Source organism: Oryctolagus cuniculus, chromosome 1, assembly GCF_051225735.1.
Source record: "Oryctolagus cuniculus isolate XC-2025 breed Fujian yellow rabbit chromosome 1, ASM5122573v1, whole genome shotgun sequence".
Taxonomy (NCBI): Eukaryota; Metazoa; Chordata; class Mammalia; order Lagomorpha; family Leporidae; genus Oryctolagus; species Oryctolagus cuniculus.
In genome coordinates, this window is record NC_142867.1 from 107,630,355 (window position 1) to 107,655,471 (window position 25,117).

The following is a 25,117-nucleotide window of genomic DNA, read 5'->3' on the forward strand; positions in this document are numbered from 1 at the left end:
TGTGGACGTCTTCAAAGCGAGTTGCTCATGGAATAGACCCAGAGAGGTGTCTAGGAGAGGACTGCACCAATGAGGCAACTGAAGGGAGGTGCCTGACGTAGACCCAGACCTGGGAATCACCCAGACCTCCAAGACAGCTGAATAGAGGAGTCTGCCTAGGAAGGCGATGCTGAGGAAGAATGGGGTCCGTGTCTCAATGCGGGAAGCTCTCAGGCCGAGGGAAGGAGCTGCCTTGGAGTCTGAGAAGCAACGGCTGGAGAAGCGGAAAGGGAACCGGAGGAAAGCAGCCTCTCTGAAGCCACGGGAGAAAAGAACCTCAAGAGGAAAGGTAGATGGGGTAAGTGGCCATCGGCTTCAGTCCCAGAATGCACTTCACTGGTGACTCTGGGAAGTGCTGTTTTGGTGGTCTTGGAGCAAAAGCCACACAGGTATTAGGTGGGGGGTGGGAGCGGTCAGTGGAGGTTAGAAGCTGAGGACGCTTTGGAAGAGCTGCCTGTGAGGGGAAGACGTGTCAGGTGGTACTTGGGGGGGGGATGTAGACTACAGACGGTTGTCTGATGCTCCTTCAAAAAGTCTGCAAAGGGGTGGGCATTGCGGTCAATGGGTTCAGTGGCCACTTATGACATGGATGTCCCATATGAGGGTGCCCATTCGAGTCTTGGCTACTCTGCTTCTGATCTATCTCCCTGCTAATGTGCCTGGGAAAAACGGGTGATAACTCAAGTACTTCAGTGTCTGCTACCTACATGGGAGACTCGTTGGACTTCCTGGATCCAGGCTGTGGCTGGGCTATTTGGGGAATGAACCAGCAAGATCTTTCTCTCTCTTTCTGGATCTTTCCCTTTCACTCTGTCACTCTGCCTTTCAATAAATAAATAAATAAATTTCTTTTTAAAATTCGTAGAAAAATGGAATTAAAGATGTTTATTTTGGGTGAAAAAAATTTTGAAATCCATGTGTAGTTTTTTTATATATACATCATACATTTTCCATGAAGGCCCTAGTATGCATGGCTTTCAAAATTTTTGCACCAAAATAACATATCATTTGATTTCATATTTCGAGACATTTTGAATCCCTCATAGTAATCAGAACCAATAGAAGATCTATCTATATCTATATCTATATCTATATCTATATCTATATCTATATCTATATCTATGAGACTACTTCCAAAAGTTCATGGAAAGTGCATATTATGGAAAAACTATGCATGGATTTTGAAATTTTTTTGCCCCAAAATAAATTTATCCTTGAATTCCATTTTCCCCACAAACATTCTAAAGTCCTTTCGTGCATGTGTATAAGAGGAGATTTATTATGAGAATTGGCACCTGTGAGTAGGGAGACTGAGACATTCCCCTGATCTGCTATCTGCAAGCTGGGGATCCAGGAACGCCAGTGGCGTAATTGCAGTCTGTGTCTGAAGGCCTGAGCCCCAGGGGGGCCCATGTGTCAGCCCCACTCCCTGAGAACCTGGGTGACAGGGACGATGGGGCTGGTGTAAGTCTCAAAGTCTGAGAACCCAGAGTACCCTGAGCTCCGATGTCCAAGGGCAGGAGATGAAGGATGTCCCAGCCCAAGAAGAGACAGTGAGGGCCTGGCACTGTGGCCTAGTGGGAAAGCTGCCGCCTACAATACCAACAATCCTATATGGGTACCAGCTCATGTCTGGCTGCTCTACTTCTGGTCTAACTCCCTGCTATTAGCCTGGGAAAAGCAGCAGAAATGACCCAAGTGCTTGGGCCCCTGCCACTAATGTGGGAGACCCAGAAAGAGCTCCTGGCTTCAGCCTGGTCCATCCTTGGCTACCGTGACCATCTGGGGAGTGAGCCAGTGAATGGAAGATCTTCTCTCTCTGTGTGTCTCTCTCTAACTCTGACTTTCAAATAAACCCTAAAACAAATAGAGGAAGAGAGAGAGAGAGAGAGAGAGAGAGGAGATAGCAGTTTGTTCCTCTGCCTCTTTGTTCTATTAGGACCAACTAGGGATTGGCCACTGCCCACCCATGTTGGTGAGGGCAGACCTTCTCTGCTCAGTCCACAGGTTCTAACACTGCTCTCCTCCAGAGAGACCCTTGTGGACACACCCAGACATGTTTCACCAGCTGTCTGGGTGCCCCCTTAATCCAGTCACCCTCCCAGCTGGTTTGACTGTTCTGTTTTGAAGAGATGTGGGTGAACGTGTGTTCTTGGGGAAGTAGACAGGGAGAGCTAAAGACAGAGGTTGGAGAGGGGTCTACTAACAGCAAGAAACCCTGAGGAGGCAGCAGGACATGGGACACTGGGCGCAGGTGGGGAAATCAGCCTTCCCAGGAGAGCGCCTGCTCTGTGCCTTCACACTGGATCTAGCAACCAACCGTTAGGCAAGGCCAAAAGGATGCCAGGAGGCAGAGCCACGGGGCCCACGATCTAACATGCGGCAGAGAGAATCCACGCAGACAAATGAGAGTCGCCTGAACTTGCGGTATCCAACATAATGAAACTCCCAGGGTGGCATCCCAGGGGCGCTGACCCTCATTCCCAGTGACCCCCGTTGAAGCAGGAGGGAGTGCAGTGACCCCGAAAGCCTGCTGCTTGGCACCTGCCTCCCGCCAATGGCAGCTGGAAATCCTGCCTAGACAGCCGGGTGGCCCCCGAGGGCATGCTGGGCAGGGGGCTTCCCCCTGGGGACTGCTCGCAAGGCTCCTCTGATGGGGGCCTCTCCTTGCCCACTACCATTTTTCTTCATTATTTCTGCTATGTCACCCGTCATGTTGTCAGTTTCCTCTCAGAAGGGCGATAAATGGCGCCTCTCCTGTGGTGTCCTTAGGGGACACCTGTTATTTATTTCGATGATGGGCAAGATGCCACGGCTAATTAAGAAAAATTGTGGGCTGTCCACGGCCAATCCGTGGTTCCTCTCAGCTCAGTCCCACACTCCTCCAGCCCACGTTGGAGCCATTCCCCCCAGTGTCAGCGGTCCAGGGGTAAATGGGTATCTCTTACTCCCTTCAGCCCTAACAAGAACGCCACCCCTTGCTCCTGTCAAGGTCCAGGGGTCACAGAGCTAAGCTGAACACCTCTCCTAAGGCTCAGGTCTCGCAGGGTGGGTTGAGGGAGTGTCAAATCAGTGCCTCCTCGTTGTCCGCCCTTCCAAACCCAGAGACAATCTCGTACTTTCTCCCTCAGGACTCAGCAGAGAGGGCAAGGCAACTTCCATAGCTTAATTGCGCAGACCCGCGACCGGGACAGCGGAAATGACGCAGGCCTTGTGCCTGCGCGCAGCAGACGTCGTGGGGCCACCATCGAAAGGCTGGGGCAAGGCGGTAGAGAGCGTCCGTGTGTGAGTGCCGATGCGGCAGCGCGCGAGTGGGCCCGAGAGCTGGGGCAGGGCCTCGGGGTGAGCCTGCCAGGGTTGTGTGGGGCTCGGAGGGTGTTAGAACGGGGTGCGCAGGGGTGGGGACGGGTCTGTCTGAAGGCTTTTAAGGGGAGTGGTACCTCCGGGAGCGGAGTGCCCAGGGCTTCCTGTGCTCTGGGAACCTTGGCTATTTTGGAATGGCCAGGTGTGCCTTGTGGGTTCTTCAGAGCCCTGGCGAAAGAGGCGGAGGGCTGCTGGGATTCCGGAGCAGGGAGAAGGCTTGGGAAAGGTGAGGCTGCAGGTTGGGTCTGAGCCCAGCGGCAAGGCACCAGTGCAGTCTGCGCTCCGCGTGAGGGCTGGGAAGCCGGCGCCCGGAATGACACTATCAGGCTCGTCATGCCTTCCCCTCTGCCGAGGGTGCCCGGCTCCCAGCCCTTCCCGCTGCTCAGGCTATCACAGTGCTGCCCGAGAAGAAATCACATTGTATTTGGAGACGCGATAACTTCAGCGCAGGCTGTTTCTTTCACACTGGGGCGCAGCCCACCCTCCCCCGTCTATCTCCTCTTTGATTTCGCGTTGTATCTGCTTTAACGCGCAGTCCAGGACAAAAGCCCACTGTGTGTGGCTCCCTCCTCCCTGCCCCCACGCAGCCTCGAGGCACTCGCTCAGCAGAGCCTGGCAGACCGCGGAGATGTGATCTGGGGTTGGCGTTCCAAGGACCAGACTGCTTCGGCAATTGCAAATGTCTCTGATTAAAACCAGCGGGGCTAATCTGAGCACAAGTTGCTACAACACTGAAGGAAATAGAAGTTTTCTGGATTTCCTGGACTCCTCAGTTCCAGGAAAAAAAAAAAAAAATCCCGGGGGGAGAGAAGTCACAAAGAATGGGGAAGGAAGATTTTTTAAGTGGATGCGTGGGTTTACACTCCACTCTGCACGGACCGGGCCAGCGTTGAGGGCATGCCGTTCCCCGCACACCTGTGCCTACGCCTGGTCTTACATCTGCACGCCATCTTGGATGGATGCAACCTGTACAGTCACTGCCACAACCCTGGAGGATCCTAGTATTCTGCACCCGTGTGTGAGTCCAGATCAGCCCGAGTCCTGCTGCCTCAGGTCAGGAGGCTCACAGGCAAGGAGGCCTGCTTGGCAGCAGTGGACAAAAGAAGCAGTCCTTCCTATCCGGAGGCCCGGGCCTTTGGGAACCTTCGGTCCGTGTGGTTTGGTCTTTTGTAGGCAGCATTGGCTGTGAGCGCTGAGCAGCTCTGCTGAGGTCAGCTGTTGGATGGAGCCGGGTTGGCAGAAGACAAAGAGAAGGGAGTAGTCCGGAAAAAGGGCGCAGACACGGCAAGCCAGCATTCCTCAGAAGCTTGAGGAACCGGAAGCTCGTTTGGTGGACTTGAGCCTGGGTGGAGAGTTTGTGGCAGGGTTAGGGTGGAGCGCTGAGCGATGGAGTGGTGGTGGAGAGTGCTTTTCACCGAGTGAGTCTTCCACAGAGTGCACCTTGTGGCCTGGTTCTGCCTTTGCCTGGGCTGTGGGACATTAACTTTCTGCTACAGCCACGGTCAACTCATAGGATGCTTTGACAACAGGCCCGGCCTCCTTCAGAGACCCAGACTACTCCAGTTCACAGGAGGATACGTGTGTGTAAAACTGCATGCAGGTCCATAATCCAGATGCAAATGTAAAGTCCACTTTGGTTGCTTCTCTGAATTTCCATAATTTTGCAAAAGTTTCTCTGGGATTGGGATTCTCCATTCGGGTCCCTCGTTACTTCTCTCATGAAGAAATCGGCATGCCTCTTTTCTCAATTCAGCTCGTGGCAGAGAAAAGATGATGTTTGAACTGGGCCTTAACATGCATCTAAGAGTTCAGCAGGGAGATGGTTATTTGTTCTTGTGTGCATTTACCAGGATTCACACCTGATTCTCAATGCCAAGTACTATGCAGACATTGGGTTTATAAAGATGAGGTCACTGGCTTCAAGGAAGAAAAGAATTTAACGCAAGAGAGAGACATAGAAATAATTAACTCTGATGGAAAGCTGAATCAAGTAAGGGCTAACTAGCAGTATTGGAAACGACTTTTGCCTTGAGATTCAGTCGGCTGCTGCCTGAGTCTAGGCAGAGGCACTGAGTACCCAAAAAATATGCCTATTGTCCTCCACTTCTCCTGGATGAATTCGTATAACGAACTTTTAATTTCTTCCTCTGAATGTCTGCCCTTTCGTCCTGCCAGGTATGCTTTGATGAGGTCTTCTGTCAACCAGGTAGCACAAATGATCATTTCTGAGTGCCCAGTACTTCACAAATGATGTTGGGCCTTGGAGAACTCATTGTATTGATCTGTGGGAGAACCTGGATTCACATCCAACGATGTCTAATCTTCAGTGCTCATACTACTACCTCATCTTGCTTCTGTATGCGTTTGGGGTTGGATTTACTCAAAACCACTTTAGAATGAGATGGAGTGTATATAATTATTGTGAAAGTCTCCTTCAATCCTTCTAGCAATCTTGTGAGTTAGAGGATGACATATGCTTTCAGGGAAGTATAGAGACTGGCTTAAAATTGAAAGAGTGATAGTACTACTGGACAATTCCATGATTTTTATGGAAGTCCGTGGTTTTTAAATTTTCCAGAGTATGTACATATATTATACCATTTCACCCACTTAACTCCTTACATATACAGTCAGATAGCACCAGCATTAATTATCCCCAATGTATCATCCATTCAAATAACTCTTATTCATAGCATGCATTCTTCTAAGTATGTAACATGCATTGATTCGTGAGAACCTTTAAAGAGTCACACTTATGATCACCATTTTAAAGATAAGGAAACTGAGACACCAAAGGGTTAAGTAACTTGCCCTGGATCACAGCACCAGCAAATGGAAAGCTGCGCCTTGAACCCAGGCAGTCTGTCTCACAGGCCCTATGCTGTACCGGGGAGGATTCCTTCAGCTGTTTTTTGAATCAGGCTTCCTAACTATAAGAGTCAACTTCTAAAAAAATATTATTTATTTATTTATTTGAAAGTCAGAGTTACACAGAGAGATAAGGAGAGTCAGAGAGAAGTCTTCCGTCATCCACTGGTTCACTCCCCAATTGGCCGCAATGGCTGGAACTGCACCCATCCAAAGTCAGGAGCCAGGAGCTTCTTCCAGGCCTCTCATGCAAGTGCAGGGGCCCAAGGACTTGGGCCATCCTCTACTGCTCTCCCAGGCCATAGCAGAGACCTGGATTGGAAGTGGAGCAGCTGGGACTCAAACAGGCGCCCACATGGGATGCCGGCACTTCAGGCGGTGGCTTCACCTGCTATGCCTCAGCGCCAGCCCCAAGGATCAACTTTTTATAAGTTCCCAGCTACCTAAAGATGCAAAGTTTGTATGTTTAACTTATTTCTTAGGTATTTCCAGGGGGCAAGATGTGCTGTAAATTTTGAAAGGTGATCAGGCAACTCCAAGAAAAAGAAAGAAGAAGTTGGACATGAAGTTGTACAGGAGCATGGCATTTTAGAGGAGCAGTGTTCAGCTGGAGTGGCGGTGAGTACACAGGCTGGAATGATGTATGAATGTGGAAAGTAAGTTAGAACTCGATTGTATGGGGTCTCATACGCCAATCTAGGGGATGAGCACGTTGCACTAAGAATGATAGTGACTAAGAGCACACTGAAGGGTTTTTAAGGAGGGGGTTGGCAAAATTACCAGATTTGATCTATAGAAAAATTACCCATATGTCAATACAGAGGATGAACTAGAGGGGAGGGAGCTGGCTACTGATAGGAGCTTTCGGCAATGGTTCTAACAAGAGTCAAGGAAATCAAGACGTAATGTTGCAGCCACTGCTAAGCTAAAGTGGAGGCAGAGAGAACAAAGGGAAGACACAGGTGGCAGGCCTGTCAATGGACAAGACTTTGGGACAGGACTAGAAGAGAAGGGTGGGGAGGAGGTGTGCTTATTTCACTAGCTTTCATCTTGGCTAACTTAGGAGATGGTGATGCCATTAACTAAGGGAGTAGGAAAGTAATGGGTTTTTATGAGGGAGATACTCAGTTTGGTTTTGGAAATTTTGGTCTTGACTTGCTCTGGGGAAATCTAGTTATAGGTGTTTAGTAATATAAGAAATAGGAATTGATAAGTTAAAGAACATCTCCATAAGAGGGGCAAAGAAAGGAAAATGAAATTTTCAAAGGAAGAATTACAAGGAAAATAAACAAAAAATCATAAATGCTATGAAATAATGAGGAAAAATAGGCAAAATTTATTCACAGTGCTATGAAAAAATTATGGATGATGAATGTTATGCTGGTACTCCTGTCCACTGTTGGTAGGAATGTATGTACATTGGTACAATCTTTTTTGAGGGTAATTTGACAATATTTAGGAGCAACTCATAAATTTAGGCCCAAGGATGTTTGTTGTTGTATTGTTTATGATAGGAGAAAACACCAAAACAAGCCTAGTGTTTCTTCTAAAATTAGAATTTAGAAGAAATTTGATACAATCTTTTCATGGAATGCTGTGTAGTCATAAAATTATGTTGTAGAACTATATTTAGTGATTTGGAAAGACTACAACAAAAACGAATTGCCAAGCAGTATGTAATGTATGGCCAAAATTTTAGAGAAAAAAGATAAATTGTTGTACCAAATATTCAATATGTATACACCAAAAAAGTCCATAAAGTTAGATATACATCAAATTAGTAGCAGTGATTATCTCTAGAAGTTAGGATTTCAGACTTCTGCCTTTTGGATTTCTTTCACTTGCAGTTCTCAAGTTTCTCCAGAAATCAGGCACTACTTGTGTTATTTAGAAGGTCATTAAAAAATCTGAAATATTGATGATCAGGATTCCTTTCCCAGAATGAAAGGGTGGAGGTGACATCTGAATATGGCACAACAGGAGTCATTGGCGTATCGGTGAGAGTGGATGAAATCAACCAGGGAGATCAGGTAGAGACATCATGGTAGTAGTCAGCTTTTTGTTACTGTGACTAAAGTACAGGGAGGAAGGAAGAAAGTTTATTATAGTTCATGGTTTTGGAAGTTCACAGCCCAAGATCTGGCAGCCCCACTGGCCGGGCATCTGAAGATGGCAGCAGAACACATGGGAGGGATGATCACACATGGGAAGCAGGGAGAGCCAGAGAGCACACTCAGCTCAGTAGACGACCCTCTCGGGCAAGCCCTCCACGACCCGAGGGCTCCCCACCAGGCCCGCCTTCCTGATGCTGCCGTGGTGGAGTCAAGCCTTCACCTTAGATCATCACCCATACACCATTCACAGAAGACTTTAGGCTTTAAACATCTGCATGACTTTGGGGTGCTGCTATGATTCAGTCCCTAACAGACAGAAAGCAGAGAACCAGATAGTAGCGAGCTTTGTGGAGTTGGTGACGGGGACTCAGTTGAGGAACCTGAGAAGGCATGGTGGGAGAAAAAGTGAGAACAAGCGCACGTAGCATTCTGGATCCAAGACCAAAGGGAAGTACTTCTTAAAGTTGTATTTATTTGTTTGAAAGGCAGTTGCAGACAGAGAGGGAGTGATACATACAGAGAGATCTTCCATACCCTGCTTCACTCTCTAAATGGCCCTAGTGGCCAGCTGGGCCAGGCTGAAGCCAGGAGCCAGGAGCTTCTTCCAGGTGTCCCTCATGGATGGTGGAGGCCCAAGCATTTGGGCCACCTGCCCTTTCAGGCCATTAGCCGGATTGGAAGTGGAGCAGCTAGGACACAAACCAGTGCCCACATGCGATGCCTGCATCACAGATAGTAGCTTAACCTGCTACGCCACAATGCCAACCCCTAAGGGGAGGGTTTCTTAAAGAAAGAAGCCATCAGCTGTGTTGGGGATAACACAGAGGCCCAGGAGGCTAAGGGTTGACTGGTGTCAGTAGGCATAAAAATGGTCACGTTGGAGAGCCCCTAGTGGGGGAAGTTTTAGGTGAGTTTAGGAGGCAGAAGTTTAGGGGCTCTGGGCTGAGCAGTGCATGCAAGGGGAGGCTACTCCTTGAAGGATCTCGGTGGGTAGGAAGACAAGAAGGTGGGAGCTTTGTGGGGGAGCAGAGTTGGATCACAGGATGTTTTTAATAGGAGGAGGCTTGAACGTGTTTTGAAGTTCTGTTAAAGGAGCTGCTACTAGGGAAGAATTGAAGAGAAGAGGAAAGGAGGGGAGAGTTACTTGGGTAAGATCCGAGGCAAGAGCGTGGGAGGAAGGGTCAGCCCCAGGTTAATGGAGACGTTTGTCCTAGAAGAGGGGTGGCCCCGGCTGCTCCTATGAGGCAGGAGCTGGGTGCAGCTGCTCACCTCCGCCCTCCAGGAGCCTCGGATTTGTCGTCCCAGCTTCAGGTGTTCCTCCCTTCCATGAGAACGGCCTGTTGAGAAGAATTGCCACAAGCCAGGCCAAAGTGCTGCCCAGGTCCTCCAGCAGCTGGCTCTCCGAAGGGGCCTGCCCTGGGCTAAAAGCTCAGCCCCCACTGTTTGGAAACGTTTGCCGATCTTAGGACCCGTGCTGTGCTCAGTCTCAGAGAGCCACCGGGTGCAGGCGAGCAGAGGAAGTAGGCGCAGGTGCGCAGGCCTCATCCGGAGACTGCGGTCGGGTCCGCTCTGCAGCTTCACACCACGCATTGTTTGTCCTCACTCTGAGTCTTCTGGTCCCTCATGCATGGCGGGGCCACGGAATTCTGCGCCCAGGCTTCCTATCAACACGTCTACAGCGGAGCAGGCGGGACACCGACAACCCCGTCAGGCCGGGCTTCTGCGTCAGCCAGCACTTTCGCTTCTCACGCAGAGAGAAGGCAGTGGCATTTTAAGAAACAGAAACTGATCTTCTGTATATAAAGAGAATCGAAAATGAATCTTGATGTGAATGGAAGGAGAGAGGGAGTGGGAGAGGGGAGGGTTGCAGGTGGGAGGAACGTTATGGGGGGGAAGCCATTGTAATCCAAAAGCTGTACTTTGGAAATTTATATTCATTAAATAAAAGTTAAAAAAAAAAAAAGAAACAGAAACTGCCAGGGAACCCTATCATAGTCTTTCTCACATTCCTTTCCTGCATTAGCCAACCGTGTATGCTGAAAATTATCCCTTTCCACGCGGAGTTTCAGTAAGCTGAAGGTAAGAGGGGTGCAGAGGATGTGTGTGTCAAGGAGGGAAATAAAAGCAGTTTTGTGCAATGTTCCCACTGTTCTGGCAAAGAACAGAAGACAAATATGTACACAGCTATGGAATCCTGGTGACTCGATGTGTGCGTACATGTATGCTTTGTAGTTGTCTTTAAAGCTGGCATTGTATGATATAAAAATGAAGAGTAAAATGCATGCTAATATTGAAAATGTTGCCTTTATTCAGAATGACAATAATCTTTCTTATGTTTTGTAAGTCTTTAAAAATTTTAAAAGATTTATTTATTTGAAAGGCAGAATTACAGAGAGAGAGGGAGAGACACAGAGAGAAGTCTTCCATCTGCTGGTTCACTCCCCAAATGGCTACAAAGGCCAGGACTGGGCCAGACCAAAGCCAGGAGCCTGCAGCTTCTTCTAGTTCTCCCACATGGGTTCAGTGGCCCAAACACTTGGGCCATCTTCAACTGCTTTCCCAGACAAGGAATTGGATTGGAAGTGGAGCAGCTGGGCATTGCAGGCAACAGCTTTACCCACTGTGTCACAGTGCTGGTCTCCAAAAAAAATATTTTTAAAGAAAATAGCATATAAATACTTTCTCGTCTTTGTAAAGATTTATTTACTTATTTATAAAATAAAAGGCAGAGTTAGAGAGAGAGAGAGGGAAAGATAGCATCAGACGCACAGAGAGAGATCTTCCATCTGCTGGCTCACTCCCCAAATAACCACAGTGGCCCTGTGCTGAACCAGGCTGAAGCCAAGAACCTGAAACTCCATCACGGTCTCCCATGTAGGTGGCAGGTACCTAACCAATTGGGCCATATTCTGTTGCTTTGCCAGGTGCATTGGCAGAGAGCCGGATCAGAAGTGGAGCAACTGGCACTTGAACCAGCACCCATACAGGATACTAGCATTTCAGGCAGTGGCTTAACCCACTGAGCCACAGTTCTAGCCCCTATATGAGTGCTTTTGAGGGTTCTCCCCTACCCTAATTTTTAGCCCAGGGACATTGAATTCTGCACTGGGCCCTGAAAAATTAGGTGGGACTGACTTCAGTGACTTCATCTGTAAGCTGATAAAAAATATGAAAAACATTAATACACACATGAGGCCTTCCACAGGGCCCAGTGCAAATAATGCTGTATTTTTGCGCTGTTAGAGAAATAGCCATGTGGCTAGATGTAGAGGCAAAGGAAGGAGCAGGAGGGCTGGTGGAGGGAAGATGGGAAGAATTTAAGAGGAGGGGGTGAGCAGTCCCCAGGGAGCCCCAGCTGGACGAATCAGAAGTTGGGTTTGGAGAGTGGGTTCTGAACGGAAGGGTTTGGCAGAGGGACAGCTGGGGGTGGTGACAAGCTCTCGGGTGTTGCCATGGAAGTGGGTCACTTAAATGGAATGGAGGTTAAATTTGTTAAAGCAAAGGAAATCAAGAAACTGCAAGTTGAAGTTATTAGATGAGTCATCCACTTGAGGACTGAAGCCATTTGGGATGACGACAGAGATCAGGGTGGGAAGAAGACTTACGGGCAGGGGTCGAAGCTCTATAGGAATCGGTGAGAGTGACCAAGGCCAATAAAATCTCTGTGGTGGGAATGGGAAGAGTGTGCGCAGTTGGGTGTCAGAGCCCAAAAGCCTTAGAACGGAAGGAACCCTGGGTGTAGCCACTGGTTCCAGCCTGAAGCGTGGCTCCAAAAGGCTAAAAACAAGAGCAGCTGGAATGTAACAGAGTGGGGACCAAAAGCATATACCCAAGCCTGAAGGCAAGTAGGGTGAAGCCGGGGACTAACAGAAAACACCAAGACCTAATTGGGTGCTAATAGGCTCATGGACACAAATGGGAGCCAACGCGCAAGGGACCCGGAGCAGAAAGCACAACAGAGCACCGAGGGCCAGGGAGGAAGCACAGGGAGGTCCAGTAATTGGATGAGGCCCATCAGACTAATAAGGGGCCCTGTTAAGTGCCTGGTGGCTCCCGCTGCAGGCATCCTTTAAGCAGCCCCTGGGAGCCTGCAGGAGCTGTTAAAAGCCCATTTGGCCTCTCCCTGCAGACAGCAGCCCCTCCTGCCTGGTTCCTGAAGGCAAACAGCCCCTCACCCCCATGTGATAGAAACAGACCCAGACCATTTCTTTGTCTCTGGTGAACCTGAGCTGGTTGGAGACCCCCAAGAAGGCCAGGGTCCGTCCACCTGTGTTCAGAATATCCTCACACTTGGTCCACACCTGGGCTTCCCAGGTCTCTGGAGGGGCAGGCGAGGCATTCTCAGTCTGCTCTTTTGGTCTGTGGGGGTCATTGATCATAGTCCTCGTCCAGGCTCCCCTGGGCAAGCTCAGCATGCCAGGAGGCCTTTCTCGAGGTCCCCCAGGCTGTGGCCCAGGGTGCTCAGTCCTCCTGGGCACCCATGCAGCTTCCTGGAGCCTCCTGGGACACCCTGCTCCCAGGCCTCCCACTCTCCAGGACTTGGGTGGGTGCCTCTCTGCAGGCTGGAGGCTTGTGGCTTCTCCTCCCTCCCCTTTGGGAGCATCTAGTCTCTCCTGGGCCAGAGGCAGGCCCTCCTCCTCCTCCACCAGCCCTCTCCTTTTCAATCCCTGTCCTACAAAGCCACCAAGCTCCTCCCCTCTATGACAAATCCCTTGATTGTCCTCGCTTGATTGCTCCTGAGTTTTAGCAAAAATAATGGCACCTGGCAACTTCTCCTTTGTGCTGTGAAACAGAGGTAAATGTTATTAACCCAGTCAAGAAACTTAGACCTCAAGGACACAAAAGCCAGGGGAAGGGATGGGGGGTGGAGGTGGGGGGAAGGAAATACCTTTCGTGCCTTTGTGTTGAGCCTACTGCAGAGAAAAACAAGACACAGGTAATTTCTGAGTCGGTTATTCTGCTCCATTAAAGTCTCAATAAATTGCCCTGCTGTATGCAAATTCTCGTGAACGTGAGCATGGCCTTTGGTAGATGCAGGAATTGCCTCCAGAGGGGAGCAAGGAAGTAGGGGAGGTGGTGGCGGGGGTTTCCAGGGGCTGTCGCCATGGCTGGGACAGAAGCTGGCCAGTCCTGGGGCGTCTGGGCCCCCAGAGGAGCCACGTTCTCCCCGTGCCCAGTGACCTTCCTGCAGTTCCCCAGAAAATGACATTAAACCCAATCGCTCCATGTGTTCAGGCATACAAATGGATATCAGAAAGCATTTGCCTGAGGTTGGGGGTGATAAAGAGAATGTATTTCGGAGCCAAATACAATAAGCAAAGTGCACAAACCTTCTCAGGAGTACTTATTAGCCAAGGGAAAAGGGAGTTGGGGAGAGTGATTGGGCAGGAGGTGCGCTCAGGAGTCCTGCGGCCCCAGGCTGTCAACAGACCCGCTCTTTCCTCTCATTTCGGGGAAAGAGATGGAGAAGTTAGAACACTCTCTTTAAAAAAAAATATGGGGGAAACAGCCCTCCTGGGTCTCCCCTCCCAGTTAACACTGCACACCGCGCTGAGAGAGGAGTAGAGCAGAAACTCAGAACCACAGCAGCCATGGCGCCTTCCTCAGAAGCTGCAGAGGTTTTTTTTTCCCGCTGTGCTCTCCCAGTTTTTGCTTCATTCATTCCCAGAAGTGGCGGCAGGTGCACGCATTTTGTTTTCCGGAGCCATGAGTGTGTGTGTGTGCGTGTGTGTGTGTGTGTGTGTAGTATGTCTTACAACCCTGGTGAGGGGCATTAGTATTAGTAAGGAAATCAATATTTGTTTCAAATGTGAAATTTACAGGAAGGGCCTGGGGGAGGAGAGAGAAGTTGAGGCAGGTGACTGGAGCGCTCAGTGGGCGGGGGCGGTGGGGGGGCCTGCAGTCTGAGGTCTGGCTTCCTGGGAAGGACTCCCCGGAGGGCTGAGCTGAGACTGGTGCAGGCGCTGAGAGGCAGGTGGGGATGCTCAGGGGGAAGGCAGAGGGTTGACTGGGTGGGCCGGGTGGACAAAGGCAAGGCTGGGGCCAGGCCAGGCCTGACATCCACAGCGGGACCTCGCAGCCAGCGGAGAGCCCAAACATTGATCAGGAGCCAGCGCTGTGCTTCCAGCACGTTCCCTTTGCATTGCCATAGGTCCTCCTGTGGGGGCTCAGCTGCTGGGACCCGTGCAGTCCTTGAAGACCAGTAAGGCCCTTGTGAGATGCTGGAAGCTTGGCCAAGTGGGCAAGGATCCAGAGCCAAGCTCCAGCCCCAGACTCCTAAAGCAGGGGTGGCGCATAGCACTGCCTGGGCGCTTGGTGAACACAAAGGGACCCAAATCCAGTAGAGAGCGACGCACAGCAAAAGAAGACCTCGCCCCCATGACAGGTGGAGCCCCTAGGAGCCTTTACTGGTGCCTGCTTCCACCCAGGGTCCAGGAGGCTGGGAGCCTGCAGAGGCGAGGGCCCCAGGGCCTGCCTGCACCCGAAGGGCCTCAGCAGTGGGGGGACTGATAGACTACGGGAGGGGGGACTGGGGAAAGTCGCATTCGCTGCTCACTGTGGCGGGGTGGCAGGAACCCACCTGCCTCTACCAGAGAGGAACAAAGCAGAGAGCCGAGCAGCAGTGGCCCAGGGCTCTGCTGCTGGCTGGTTGTGGAATCCTCAGGAAATAATGTAATCCTTACCCTAGGGACATTGTATTTCACAGATGTGGGTCTCAACCACAACTTAGGTTTAGAAGACATATGCAAATAATTTCCTTAAATCACCTGGAATGCAGTTCTGAGTTCTAGCCTTCTGAGCAAGCTGGAAATCTAATCTTAGTCATTAATAGGATGTTCTGCCCTAGAGTTGTGCAAAGGTCCTGGGGTCTGGGGCAGTGCCAGGGCAGCTAGAAATCGTTTCTTCATTCAATAGATGTGTCTGGTTGCGTGTTTGACCCAGATACTGCTTGAGGCCCAAAATCCATAAACAGAAGAGAGACAATCTGTTCGCAAGGAGGGTACCTTCTGTGGAGGATGGGAGGGAGGGAAGGGGTATGTTTGCAGGGGCAGGCAATAGACGTGCGAGGAGACGGACCAGGCAGTAAATACAGTGTGATGATTCCAGGAAGAAGTACCTGTCGCTTTGTGAAGCCCAGTGAATGACATACCTGCCCTGGCCCCCAGGGGAGACAGACACATGAGTCAGACCGTGGAGACCAGATGCACAGTTAAGGCTAATCAAAGGCTGGACTGCGGATGTGACTCAGGAGGACGGCAGCAGTGGGCTTTGTGGTGCTGAGCCCTGGAATTAGCTGGATTTACCCATCCCGTCCCAGGCAGTGACGGACAGCCACTGCTCCCCGACGGGGCCAGCCGACTTCGGGTCCAAGCTGACCAGCTCTCATGCCCTCTGCCTGAAGCAGCTCCCTGGACACAGGGAGGGGCCGAGCCAGGTGGTCCCAGCAACTTCTCCAAAGTCGCCAGTGATGGGGGCACAGCTGCCCTGCAGGCAAGTGAGGAATCCGGGGAGAGACCAGGGATGTTCCCAAGGGTATGGAAGGACACCGAGGGAGGCTGTCTGGGGGAGACACCCCAGAATGGTAGGATGCAGAGTGAGCGGTAGAGGAGGGAGCGCAGAGAATGCTTTAGCCAGAGTGGTTAGGAAAGGCGCTCTGAGGAGCTGACATTTGATCAGAGACCTGGAAGATGGGAAGTGGTCTCTCCACCTCTCTCTCTCTCTCTCTCTCTTTTTTACAATATTTATTTTATTTATTTGAGAGAGAGTTACAGAGAGAGCTAGAGACAGAAAGAGAAGTCTTCCATCTGCTGGTTCACTCCCCAGGTGGCCGCAACGGCCGGAGTTGTGCTGATCCGAAGCCAGGAGCCAGGAGCTTCTGGGCCTCCCACACGGGTGCAGGGGCCCAAGGACTTGGGCCATCTTCTGCTGCTATCCCAGGCCATAGCAGAGAGCTGGATCGGAAGAGGAGCAGCTGGGACTTGAACCGGCGCCCATATGGGATGCTGGCGCTTCAGGCCAGGGCATTAACCCACTGTGCCACAGCGCTGGCCCCTCTCCATCTCTTTAGTTCCTGTGTTCTGGGCTGTGAACATTATTTGGGTCAAAAAGATGTTGAAGAAATAACCATTGAACAAATAAGACTTCAAAATGCTTTGGCACTGCCCAAGACCCCAGGACCTTTGCACAGCTCTAAGGTGGAGCATCCTATTAATGACTAAGACTAAATTCCAAATCTCTCAGAAAGATAGGAACTTAGAACTGGGACCCCTGCTGTTACCCAAATCCAAGAACGTTCCAGTCACGTCTATAAAATGGTGCTGTAGTCACATATAATCTAAGCAACCCTCCTGTATATTTTAAATCGTGTCTAGATTCTGTATGTATCTAGTACAATGTAAATGCTATGTAAATCGTTTCTATACTGCATTGCCTGGGAAGAAGGACAAGAAGGAAAGCCTGTATGTGTTCAGTACAGGTGCAGTTTTTAAAAGGATATTTTTGATCTGTGGTTGGTTGACTCTGGGTGCCACATGGAGACCAACTATGGGGGTTCTAACTGCAAACTGCAGCCTGGGAGCGTCACAAGCGGGAAGGAACCCAGAGCTAGGGAAAGAGCCACCAGGCCACAGCGCTGCCGGCTCTGGCCTCCTAGCCCAGCGCTCTGTCTGCCATGCTGTCTCTTCCCAGAAAGGGAGCGGCTCGTTTTCCCTGCCCTGTCTTCCTCCAACAGGCGGGTTCAGGAGCGAAAGGTCGAGCCCACAGCGGTGCTTTGGACAGTCACAGGTGCCTGTTTACAAACACCTGTGTCACCGTGACCCCCCCTGCCTCCCCGACCCTGCTGCTACAGGCCAAGGCCAGAGGCTGCGCTTGGAGCCGAGCAGCCCAGAGTTGCAAAGGGACTCAAGAGATGGCAGGAGCCCCAGAGATGATAGATTCCGAGTCCCCGTCTTAGGGGAGCCCAATCCGGCAAGGCCAGGCAGCCGAGTCAGGTAGCAGAAGACCAGGACTCTGGAGCCCTAATCGAGATTCTTTGCCTTCATTTTTCCTATGTGGATCTCAACTTCTCGAAGACAAAGAATGGATTGCCATGGATTTGTGGAGCATCCATCATGCTGCAAGGCTTTCTGTTTGTTTTCTTCCTCTCTTCTCTCTCTCTCTCTCTCTCTCTCTCTCTCTCTCTCCCTCTTTCTTTCCCTGTCTCTCCCTTTGCATCTACTAAGGGGTGCTCCATGTGAACTGGAGTCTCCCCGGTCCTCAGCTCTACACACAGCCTTCCTGGGACAAGGGGCACAGGGTAGCGGTGAGAGATAAATGAGATAATGAATGCAGAAGGCATTGTCAACTCTAAGGAGCAGTGTTCTCCTGGCTTGCTGACGGAAGGCAGGCGCTCTCAGGCAGCGCGAGCGGCCCCGACTTGTCTGAGTGAGGCAAGCTCCTCGTGCCCGGGCTGCCCCCAAGGCCACCCCGCCCACCCCAGCTCCCAGCCCTGCACTTTGTCTTCCTGCCTCTGCCCCCACCCCCGGGGAGAAGCAGCCCAGGCACAGCAGCTGGTAGCCAGCCAAGTGCCTGCTTCCTTGACCTAATTATCTCCATCGGCTTGCCTGGGGCCTGAAGGTCAGGGCGCAGATGGGAGGTCACACCACAAGCCTCCAGATCCCCTGGGGGCAGGCGGTCTTTCTGGCAGCCTCCCAGCACTCTGGCTGGCCCCACCCAAGAACAGCATTTCAAAGCCGTGCAGGCCAGGCGGAGAAAATGCAAAGAGTGGAGTACGCGCGTACAGAGTGGTGTCTCAGCCCACGCTGGTCTGGGCAGGATAATGCTGTGTTCTGGGAGTGTCCGGAACACCGGAGGATGTATAGCAATATGCCTCGTCAATGAGATGCCAATAGCACTGCTTACGGTTGCGGAATGTCCCATGGGGCTGGGGCAAGTGGCCCCAGTGAAGCCCCCATTGGCCTAGAACCTTGCAGATGCAGGTGTAGCAGACAGCGCCGTGAGCACCCACCTCAGCCTCTCCTTATGTCACTGTCAATCTACAGGTCTGGTTTTCAGCTTTGCTCTTCACGTGCTTCGTGGCGGGGGTGTGCACACATGTGGGTGTGCAATAGTAAATGATGGGGAGAGTTCTCCATGATTAAACACAGATTTATTCCAAGGTGATGGATGTATAAGTGAGCAGTGTAAGCACAACATAAATTTCACTTTTATTCTTGCATGATTTTGTACTGCAGTAACACCAAGTGAGCCCAGAAAACAACCTAGCCGAACAGAGCTGCCTCAGAATACACACACAACACACACACACACACACACACACACACCACATCCTCTGAAAGACTGAACACAAACAGGTGCACTTTCGCTTGCTCGTAAAGCCTCACTGGCAGCCTCCTGCCCTTCTCCTTTCTTTGCCCAGTAGATGGGGACAGAGAGGGAAAGAGCTGGTCTGGAGCAGGGGGGCTGGGTGCAGTTGAGTTTGATGCTGACCAGGAGAGTCTCTGGATTATTAGGAACCTGGCAGAATGTAAGGAAGTGGAAATGGATGACGTGAACCACAAGGAGAAATGCGAAGGAGAGACTCAAGTCAGTGTGAGAAGGATGGATTGCTTGGCTGCAGTTAGCTTCTCACTCTGTGTTGTAGAGGGGAGCATGGCCTGAGGAGGGGTTTTGACTCGAAGACCCATGTGGATATTCCCAACTTTAAGATGCCATAGCTTTGGGGCAGGCATTTAGCTTAGTGGTTAATATTCTAGTCAAGACACTTGGAGGGCTGGCACTGTGGCCAGCATCTCATATGGGTACCGGTTCCAGTCCCGGCTGCTCCTCTTCTGATCCAGTTCCCTGCTATGGCCTGGGAAAATAGAAGATGACTCAAGCTTTTGGGCTTCTGTACCCAGGTGGGAAACCTGGAAGAAGCTTCTGGTTCCTGCTTTGGATTGGCCCAGTTCTGGATGTTCCGGCCATTTGGGGAGTGAACCAGCAGATGGAAGACCTCTCTCTCTTTCTATGCCTCTCATTGTAACTCTGCCAGTCAAATAAATAAATAAATAATACATATATATATAATTATGTGTATAATTATATATGTATATATATATATATATATATAAATAACAAAAGTAAGCCCTAAATACTGTTGGCCATTGGAATACATTAAAAAACAAAAAGACACCTGGGGTGCCCAGCCCCAATCCTGATTCCGGCTTCCAGCTAATGCAGACCCTGGGAGGCAGTAGGTGATGGCTCAAGTCCCTGGGTCCCTGCCATGCACATGGGAGAGCTGGACTGAATCCCTGGCTTCCAGTTTGAAAATGCCCAGTCAACAAATGTGGGCATTTGCATTTGGGGAGGGAAGCAGTAGATGGGATCTCTCTCTCTCTCTCAAATAAATAAACTAAAATTTAAGCATTCTATGATTTTGTGAAAGGTTCTAGAGGTAATGCCAGTTCTGTCAAAGGGAATGAGTTCCCGAAACTGGTGCATTAGGAAGATTAATTTGGATGGTCTGAGAGGTCTGTTGGAAGAGGAAGAGGTGGCAGAAAGACTTGCACAGGAAAAGAGACCTGGTCATTAAACAGACCCAGTCATAAATTCACTGGGACCTAAGTGTACGTGTTGAAGTAAACAGCTGGAAGCAATGGGTGAAGGGGATGCTAAGGAAGAGGAACCCACAGGATAGGGGATTGATTTGGAGGCAAGGGTGTAGAAGGTGAAGAGGGATTGGGTGGGGGGCGGGATTGGTTAGAATCATGACTAAAACAGCAGCCGACTGTTGGGGGAGCGGGTGAGTCTGACTTGACGCTCTGCTGTTTTTGAGGTAGTCCACGCCATCATCATCTTGACGCCCGGTCCCGGGCAGCGGTCATCCTTGTATCTCAGGAAGCTTCAGCACAGTGCCGGGTGCAGAGGAGGCACTAAACGGTGATCTGTGACTGGGCGGTGCCAGGTTGCTGTGACAGACTGCAGGCCCTGATACCGCAAGCAGCATCTCACAGTCATACACTGCATCGTGGTGTTTTGGCCAACAACAGACTACTTATACAATGGTGATCCCCTAAGACTGTAATGGAGCTGAAAAATCCCTATCCCCTAGTGGTGTTGCAGCCGTTGAAACATGAAAGCACAGTACACTGCTTGCGTGTTGGTGCTGATGCTGGTGCAAATAAGCTTCCCTGGCTGCCAACTGTATAAAAGGCGAGCCCGGCTGCCAGTGTGGTGGAGTAATGGGTAAAACCGCTGCCTGTGAAGCCAGTGTCTCCTGTGAGCGCCAGTTTGAGTCCTAGATGCTCCACTTTCAATCCCGTTCCTTGCTAATGTGCCTGGGAAAACAACAGAGGATGGCTCAAGTGCCTGGGCCCCTGCACTCATGTGGGAGACCCAGAAGAAGCTCCCAGCTCTTAGCTTTGGTTTGGCCCCAGTCTGGCCACTGTGGCCTTTTAGGGAGTGAAGCAGTAGATGAAGATTTTCCCCTCTCTCTCTCTGTTTCTGTCTCCTCTCTTTCATTGTAACTCTGCCTTACAAATGAATAAATCTTTAAAAAGAAAAAGGAAAAAGATTCCAAGATGTAATAGAAAAAGTAAAGACAAAACTATAATATATAGTCAAAAGAAATATACATGCACAAGAAAAAAAAGCATTTATAAAAAATCATAGTCCATACAGTTGTGAACAATATGCAGGACTTGAAAATGGTAATAAGCAACTAGGTTACTAGACAATGTATTTACTATACTAATATAATTATTTTAGAGAGTATTCTTTCTACCTTAAAAAGAAGCTTTCCTGTAGAAAACTATGCCATGTTATACCAGCCACAGTTTCATGTTCTCTTTTGTTTCATGAGTCTCTTGGTTGAATCAAGAGAGCACCCCGAGTGAGCTATAACACCCGGTGGGCAAGCCCACCCTGATGCCTAGGCAATGATGGCATCACCTAAGGACACAAGCCTCAGCACCTATCCCTGCTGTTACCCACACAAGTCACTGTGTTTGCGTATGGAGAAATGCGTGTTCCCACCACGGGACTGCACGTGACTCATTTGGTGGGATGAACAAGTTCACGCGACATACTGATAAAAACCGGGCGGAGGGGAGGCCTGGAACCCAAGGAGAGGCGGGCAGTGTATAGTTTATCAGGTTTTCAGTGCATACAGCTCATATTGCACAGAAATGGGTGCTGGATGACAGTGAGGCATCCGAGTAGAAATGTCCACAGGCAGTGGAAGATGCTCAACCCGAGCCACGGGGAGAAGTCAGGGCTAGAGTGCGAGAGGTCCAGGACATCACACCTCAAGGGAGAGGCTGTGAGGCTGGGACTCCACAGTTGCACCCGAGCCGCAGCCAGGCTTGGTTAGGGGAAGGAGTGAGGTAGAGAGGCGGGCCAGGGAAGACACCGTGGTGTCGTGTGGAGAAGGGGACGACAGAGGAGAGACTGTCCAACGCTGCAGAGATGCGGGAGAGGCGCCCTGAAAACTGCATTGGACCTGGAGGGAGGGCGCAGGCCACCTCAGAGACTCTGATTCCAGTGCAGTGGTGAGGGGAGAGCGCCAGATCCGTGCGCAGGAAGGAAATGGGAGCTGGGCCTCAGTGCACTACTTTGTCTATGAATGCAAGGTGGGGTTTAGAGGTGTGTGGTTAAAATAAGAACACAAGATCTTGGAGGATACGGGGAAGAGTTAAGACAATATCTTAAAGGAGATCAAGTTTGTGTCGGGTCCTAAAACAAATGAGCAAGCGAGACCTGGCTGTGTGAGGGGCAGTGGATGGAAATTAACGTGTGTGCATTTGCATTGTGATAAAATCCGGACCCCCCTCCCCTCCCCAGGTTCATGCACTGATGTTGAAAGGCAAAGCAGTTTTGAACTGAATGCAGTTCAAGTTATGGACAATGTTTGTAAAGTGGTATCCAATGCTTTTTTTAAATTTTTTTATTTTTTTATTATTTTTTTTTTTGACAGGCAGAGTGGACAGTGAGGGAGAGAGACAGAGAGAAAGGTCTTCCTTTTGCCGTTGGTTCACTCTCCAATGGCCGCCACGGCCAGTGCGCTGTTGCCAGCGCACCGCGCTGATCCGATGGCAGGAGCCAGGTGCTTCTCCTGGTCTCCCATGGGGTGCAGGGCCCAAGCACTTGGGCCATCCTCCACTGCACTCCCTGGCCACAGCAGAGAGCTGGCCTGGAAGAGGGGCAACCGGGACAGAATCCGGTTGTGTCGGCGCTGTAAGGCGGAGGATTAGCCTAGTGAGCCGCGGTGCCGACCTGGTATCCAATGCTTTTTCCTCGGAAAGTTCCAGGAAAGCTAAATAGGTAGCAACTATCAGCTCATGACATGCAAAGTGTCGAGGTGACTGAAAGCTCAGGCTCTGGGGCGGTAGAGAAGAACCTCTGAATACCATCACTTAGGGTAAAGGGAGCCTTGCCTTGGGCTCCAGTGCCCGTGAAATGTGCACACAAATACCTCTTTCTAAGGGTTGACAGAGGGTTAATGAGATAATGTATGTAAAATAGTCTAACACAAAAGACCATTAGACCATCCAGCGAGCATTATTTTTGGTGAGATAGAAAAAGAGAGTTAAGTTTTAACCAAGATTGCTCAGTCAGCAGGGAGCCGGAGGAGAACAAACACTGTTCTTCCAAAGCCAGAGTGAATGGTCTTCATTCACTTGCCTGTCTCCCTCCTATTCTTCACATTTGTTAACAACTATTTATGCAGGTGGGACACTAAGCGGATGTGCAGCTCGCTTGCTCCTCCCTCTCCCCTCCCCTCCAGTGTATATAGTGGCCTGTGCTGGGAGTGGGGTGGAGGAAAGAGCACAAAGATAAATAAGGCCTAGAGTCTGTCCTTGAAGTGCCCATGGTCCATGTTAGTAGGGACGGCACCATGTAGACAGGTAATTAAAATAAAATGTGATAAGAACCAGAATAGACTATAAACAGAATGCCGTAGCAGCCCAGAAGTGAGAGAAACTGTCCCTGGGAAAGCTGGAAACAGCTGCCTGGGAGAGGCAGAGCTCATCTCGGATCCTGGAAGGTCCGTGGGCATTTGGCAGGTGGAGATCAGGGACAGGGAATGCAGGTGGCAGTCTCCCAAGGCCCAGCAACGGGAGGTGCGCTCTGCGACAGGAGATGCTTGGATGCTCAGCTCCTAGCAGTGGAAGATGAAGCTGGTGAGCAGATTGCCGCCCCATTGCCAAGGGTACTTTGTGTGGCAGGCCAAGGAGCATGGGCATTATTTTTGAGGGATGGGAAGCTAGCAGAAGATTTGAGGGGGGAATGAGAAGATTTACTCCCCCCCCTCATTTGGGTATCAGTTTCATTGAGACACGATTCACATACAAGCAGTTTCCAAAAAGTTTGTGGAAATGTAGACTATGAAAATCTATGCACAAATCTCCATTTTTTTTGCACCAAAATAAATGTATCCCATTTTCCATGCATTTTTGAAGTCCCTTTGTAGTCACAATTCACCTATTTAAATCTTGCAGTTCAGTAGTTTTTACTATGCTCACTGGATTATGCAACCATTACCACAATCAATTTTAGAACATTTTCATCATCCCCCAAAAAGAAATCTTGCAACCTTTGGCAGTGAGACTCCCTGCTTCCCCCTGGGTCTCCCTAGCTCTAGGTAACCACCAATCTCTCTCCCTGGGTGTGTCATATAAATGGAATCCTAGAATATGTGGCCTTGTGACTGCCTTCTTTCACTTAACACAGTGCTTTCCAAGTTTCTCCATGTTGCAACATGCGTCAGTGTTTCATTCTTTTTTATTGCTGAATAATATTTCCTTGTATGGTTGTGTTACGTTTTGTTTATCCATTCACAAGTCCATGAACATTTGGCTTGTTTCTCTCTCTGGGCTATTATGAATAATGTTGCTATTAAGATTCATGTACAAGATATAATGTGGATGTATGCTTTTATTTCTTTTGGATATATCCCTAGGAGTGGAGATTGCTGGTTTATGTGTTAACTCTATATGTGATCTTTTAAGAAACCGCTTGGACTGTTTCCCAAAAACAGCTATATCATTTCACAATCCCAGAAGAATTTAAATTTCTTGCCACCTTCTCGCCAACTCCTTTATGTTATTTATTTGAAAGGCAGAGTGACAGAGGGAGAGAGGGGGAGACACACACAGAGAAAGAGATCTTGTGTCTGTTGGTTCACTCCCCAGATGGCTGTAATGGCTGGGGTTGGGCCAGGCTAAAGCCAGGACCCAGGGACTCCATCAGGGTCTCCCATGTGGGCGGCCAGGTGCCACTGCTTTCACAGGTGCATTAACAGGGAGCTGGATTGGAAGCAGAACAGCCGGGACTCATTGCCCTGATACGGGATGCTGATGTCCCAGACAGCTCCTCAACCTGCTGAGCCAGGGCGCTGGCCCTGCCAACTCTTGTTTTTGTTTGTTTGTTTGTTTGTTTGATTTTGACAGGCAGAGTAGTGGCACACTGTGGCGGGCACACCGCGCTGATCTGAAGGCAGGAGCCAGGTGCTTCTCCTGGTCTCCCATGGGGTGCAGGGCCCAAGCACTTGGGCCATCCTCCACTGCCTTCCTGGGCCACAGCAGAGAGCTGGCCTAGAAGAGGGGCAACCGGGACAGAATCCAGCGCCCCGACCGGGACTAGAACCCGGTGTGCCGGCGCCGCTAGGTGGAGGATTAGCCTATTGAGCCGCGGCACCGGCCTGCCAACTCTTGTTATTACTGGTCATGTTTGTTTTCCAGGAGGGGCGC

At 50.2% G+C, this 25,117-nt stretch overlaps 1 long non-coding RNA gene across 1 annotated transcript; it reads left to right on the forward strand.

The window, feature by feature from the left end:
• The first annotated feature begins 2,839 nt into the window (after positions 1-2,839).
• LOC149128542 (uncharacterized) lies at positions 2,840-7,963 on the forward strand. Its single transcript, XR_016220336.1, has 2 exons — positions 2,840-3,324; positions 6,753-7,963. It is a non-coding gene; the product is annotated as an uncharacterized LOC149128542 (long non-coding RNA).
• Positions 7,964-25,117: the final 17,154 nt, after the last annotated feature.